Source organism: Podarcis pityusensis, assembly GCF_964106645.2.
Source record: "Podarcis pityusensis genome assembly, chromosome: 12".
NCBI lineage: Eukaryota > Metazoa > Chordata > Lepidosauria > Squamata > Lacertidae > Podarcis > Podarcis pityusensis.
The window spans coordinates 34,029,196-34,034,422 of record NC_138037.1 but is presented as its reverse complement, the minus strand read 5'-3'; the positions used below and the strand labels follow the sequence as shown (position 1 = coordinate 34,034,422).

Genomic DNA, 5,227 nt, shown 5'->3' with positions numbered 1-5,227 from the left:
TCCCTAACACCTCTGCAAGAACAGATTGGGGAGGACTGTGAAATTAGCACACTGTGGTCTGAGCTAAATATATCATTTTAGCTTAACGAAATGCAATAATATTGTAATTCAAACTTATGTTCAACAAAATTAATAGCTTTTAATACCGAAATACCTCCATTTGATCTATCCCATATTTTATATGCACTGACGTTTATATGGATGGTTGTTCTGAAATAACCATCACTTCCAGAAACTGGTTTTGAAGTTTGGATTTCAGACTGCTATTCTTAAGTGAGAGTTTTAAATGGGAGAGGACTTTGTTTATCTTAATATTTTAGGTGACTTTTTGCCCTCCGTTTTATTTTTCCACATTTAACTATAGCCAGTTCTGTAATGTGTCCGAGGAAATAGTTTGTAACTAAACTGTCATCTACAGTGGCCATAAAAGAGCTTCCCACTTTAACAGAAGTTATGATATACAGTGCTCAAAGTTTCATATCTGCCCTAGAATTTATATACAGGCATCCATCTGTCTTAGGAGAGAATGGAGGATTCCGTCTTCAGTGATGAAGTCAAAGGGTTGTGTCTGTAAAGAATGATACACTAGATACAATGAGGGAAATATCTGGGCCAGGATAATTCCACAATTAATTCCACAGATGTACCTAAAGCTTTCTCAGAGTTAGTCTTTCAAGGTGTTCTCCATTCTACCCAACAAATCTCCCATACTGTGACCTGGTTCCTGTAATTCACCTTCCAGGTCCTTTTCTAGAGGTGTGTGAGTATACATTCACATGCTGTGCTGTGTGTGCATTTATGTACTTCAACAAAACAGGACAGAGGTTTTCATGAAGTTTGCATATGCCAACACACACACACACACACAGCACTTAGGCCCAATTAAGATCGTGGAGAGTTAGGCTGATCGGGGTGAACTTTTCACCCTAATTTCAATGAAATTTACATTGGATCCATTCCTATATTACTTTGCATTAAGAATGTGTTGTAGGGTTATAAGTGCATTGCCCATATAACCTGGGCTACATACTCTGAAACAGGTGCAATGGAGTCATCTGAAGGAGGCACAAGAAACATTGCAAGATGCAAAATCTAGAGTGATTTGCCAGGACAGACTAGGCACCCATCTTTACTTTGCATGTGAAGCACAATTCTCAGGGTTCTGTGGGAACCGTGACTGACTGTTTAACCACTCTGAAACTTGTAGCTCTGTGAGGGAATAGGGTTCTCCTAACAAGAGCTTGTTCCCTCTTCCATGTGACACCCCCTGAGAGATTTGTAGATGGTTTTCATATCTCATCTCAGTGTCTTCTTAGTCTCCTCAGTCTGTTCAAGGGGGCTTCCTCCCTAGATTGTGATTTTAGCACTGTACTATGATACCACTCCAAACAGTAATGACTTCCTTCAATTAATTCTGGGTTCTGTAGTTGGTTCAGGGTGCTGGGAGTTGTTAGGAGACCCCCATTCTTCTCATAGAGCTACAATTCTCAGAGATCCTAGGGAAGAGACATTGATTGCTAAAAAAAACTTTGGGTTGGGAATAGAGATCTCCTAACAACTCTCAGCACTCTTAACAAACTACAGCTCCCAGAAATCTTTGGGGGAAGCCATGACAGTTTAAAGTGGTATTGTAGTGCTTTATACGTGTGGTGTGAATGAGGCCTTAGTCTGGTAGAATTTGCATATGCTTGATGAAAATATCTGTTTGATTCAAGACTTCAGCAACAAAACGCTGGACCATTGAAGGATATAATTTCACTTCAAGGGTTGGCAGATTATTTGCCAGACACAAAACTGCATAGGCCTATATCTACGGAGCTATCTTGCTGTTGAAAGCTGAGGACATAATATGCTTTTGAAATTAGGCCCATATGTACAGATACCTAGTTTGCGTGAGCCAATGATGAGATGCGTTTTTCCATGACTACTTCAGCTTTTCCTTATTAAAATATTTATTTGTAATGCAGTAGCAATAACAATATTTTGTGGTCAAACACAATATGATCCCTTCATTTCAAATGTAATGGAATTTTTTTCCACCAGGCATGCAGCAATACCATGCTTAAAACAATAAACCAATAAAACAAATTTATATTTATATAAAAGTATCAGAAATCACAGATAGGGTCTATAAGGAGATGGTTAAACTAGAACACCCCAGACCACAGTGTTTCTGACTTTAATCTTCCAAAATAGTTTTTCATCCAAATTTGACAAAAAAGTGTAAAAAAAAAAAAAGGCATAGCATTTTTATATGACATACTTCAAATATTGTTGCTTATGATCTCACCCTCTGACAGTAAATATTGGGTTAGCAATTTTCTGGAATTTAGAAAGAGGATTTTCTCTCTCCTCTCTTCAGCTGAGTTTCTCTGTAATAGATCTTTTGCTGACTTTGCCCTTTCCTTAGACATGAGAAGTTCCATCAATATTTGAGGAAGAGTGAAGTGGTGAAAGTGGATTGAAGAAATCTATTTATTATAGACTGAAAGTATGTCTTAGGTCTGTAATGGCATCCACTTGATTGAGGCTGGTGGGACAGTGCCCCATTTCCCCAAATGGACTAGCCTCCATAGCTAGATAGTCTAAACGTGATAGTTCCGTACCAGAACAATGCTTTCTATGCAGAAGGTTCTACATTCTATTATTGATATTTCAGTCTGAAGTTGCAGCCAGGGCTGAGACCCTAGACATCCATTGTTAGCCATTACAGACAACACAGGTAGGGTACACAAGTAGGGCATTTACACATTGGCAGAAAAAAAGAAGAAGAAAAGGAAAACTACCACCCAAAAAAGATTGACATTAAATTTGTATGTGCTAATTTATAGTATCGGTTCAAATTCAGAAAGAATCACTGTAATTTAAATAAAAAAAATCCTTCCAGTAGCACCTTTAAGACCAACTAAGTTAGTTCTTGGTATGAGCTTTCGTGTGCAAGCACACTTCTTCAGATACACTGAAACAGAAGTTGCCAGATCCTTCTATATAGTGAGAAGGTGGGGAGGGGTATTACTCAGAAGGGTGGTGGGAATGGGAGATTGGCAGATAGCTGAGATGAGCCTGCTGACGACTCTTAATGACTGTAATAGGTCTTACAGGAAAAGGCAAGGGGTGAGAAGGTGAGAAATGGCTTAGTCATGTATAATGGGATAAGAATCCAATGTCTTTGTTCAAACCAGGTCTCTCCATGGTTTTAAGTTTGGTAATGAGTTGCAATTCAGCAGCTTCTCTTTCCAGTCTATTTCTGAAATTCCTTTGTAGTAAAACAGCTACTTTGAGATCTTGTATAGAATGTCCTGGGAGATTGAAGTGTTCTCCTACTGGTTTCTCTGTTTTGTGATTTAAATAGAAATACAATGCATCCCATCATAGTGAAGAGGTTGCCTGTGTGCCTCCTTAGTCTGCTGTTGAGGTCCTAACCGTGGTGGGTAATTTCAGGGCCTCTGCCTTCCCTTCTTATGGTTCATATGGGTACCCTAAACACTGGAGAAGATGGATTAGTGGTCTAATTCAGTGTAAGGTAGTTTTATATGGTCACCTGAGCCCTCTCCAGGCATCCTACTAACATGTATAGTTAGTAGTGGGGAAGAGCATGCCAAGCTTTGTCCCTGTTGCCATCATCCTTCCTAATCTGGAGGGCAAACTCCAGGGAGCCTCTGATAGTTGTGAACTCTGCGGGGTTGTATTTCACATAAGTAAATACACAGGAGTCTTCTTGTGTCGGATCTTCCCCTTCCAACTCACAGAGGATGAGAGAGACAGTGAAATCAGGGAGCTTGGTGCTCATCTCCACCTTTCCCATTCACATGCTTGTTTTACCCAAGAGTAGAACTCGAGAAGGGGAGTAGGGTGGGGCTTTGGAAGAGATGTTTATCAACAACAAATATTCCCCTCAAATGCCATTTGCTGAATTTTCTCTCATCAACCTTTCCTGGGCCCCCCAAACCTCAATCTCTCCCTCAGTCCAGAGGTCGGCATCCCCCTTCTTTAGACCACCTGTGAATATTCCGCATTTTTATGGTCATTATTATGAGATATACATTGTATCTATTAAAAAATGCTATTGGATACACTGAAGGGTTTTTCTCTTTTTTTTCAGCTTGCTCTTTTAGATGTCACACCTCTTGCCAGCATCTGAAATTGCCCAGTCCTCTCTCAAGAGTCTTTCCCCCCTTGAGATATAGCTCGTCTCCGTCTTCAGATATTACTTTCCACTGCATTCTCATTCAACACTCTGCCAGCTCCATAACTTCCTCTTCTTTCCTGCCTGACACGTGGATGGAGACACTAAACAGTAAATGGAATTAAGGGCCATTAAATTAAATCTGCAATGAGCAAATGACAACATGTGAAGCAATGCAGGCTGAAGTATTCGGTTGGTGTTGAAACTCACCTTTGAGTTTCATTTAGTGCAATGTCACCTGGGTCAAGTTATGGATCAGCCAGCTGATGTCCCCTAATGCCCTAGAGTTATGCTATGTTGAGAACTAATGATCTGGGGAATTGTGAGGAATTTAAAATGGTGACCATGAGTTGCTGGCCCCAGTTGAGTAAGTCCACCAGATAGGGATTCCACAAACAAGTCCAGGATTTAGTCATTGACATATCTAGGGATGGCTGTGAAGAACTCCTATCAGAAACACTGGAGTGGGTGGAGTTGATAACGAGCTAGATGGACCAGCGTTCTCATTCACTTTCCATGTTTTTATATTGCTGATGAAAACTACCTTTGTTCATTTGGCTTGCTTGCAAGGTTAATTTACAGGTATTGGCCTTCTGAAACATTTGACTTTGGGTTTGTGAGCTACAGTTCCCAGAGTGGTTTATCAATCAATTCCTCTTCACAGGGCATTCTGGGAATTGTAGTTCTGGGAGGGGAAATTGGGCCTGTTAACAACTCACAGTACCCTTAACAAACTGTGGATCTTTGGGTCAAACCATGGCTGTTTAAAGTGGGATCACAGTGGTTTAAATGTATGATGGAAAGGCTGTAGTCCTGTACACATTTACCAGGGACATGGGTGGCGCTGTGGTCTAAACCACCGAGCCTCTTGGGGTTGCTGATCAGAAGGTGGGGAGTTCGAATCCCCGTGATGGAGTGAGCTTCCGTTGCTCTGTCCCAGCTCCTGCCACCCTAGCAGTTCGAAAGCATGCCAGTGCAAGTAGATAAATAGGTACAGCTGTGGCAGGAAGGTAAACAGCATTTCCATGTGCTCTGGTTTCT

At 40.8% G+C, this 5,227-nt stretch overlaps 1 long non-coding RNA gene across 1 annotated transcript; it reads left to right on the top strand.

Moving 5' to 3' along the window:
* The first annotated feature begins 2,660 nt into the window (after positions 1 to 2,660).
* On the top strand, positions 2,661 to 4,350 carry LOC308459677. The gene is made up of 2 exons (XR_013978274.1): positions 2,661 to 2,722; positions 4,103 to 4,350. It is a non-coding gene; the product is annotated as an uncharacterized lncRNA (long non-coding RNA).
* Positions 4,351 to 5,227: the final 877 nt, after the last annotated feature.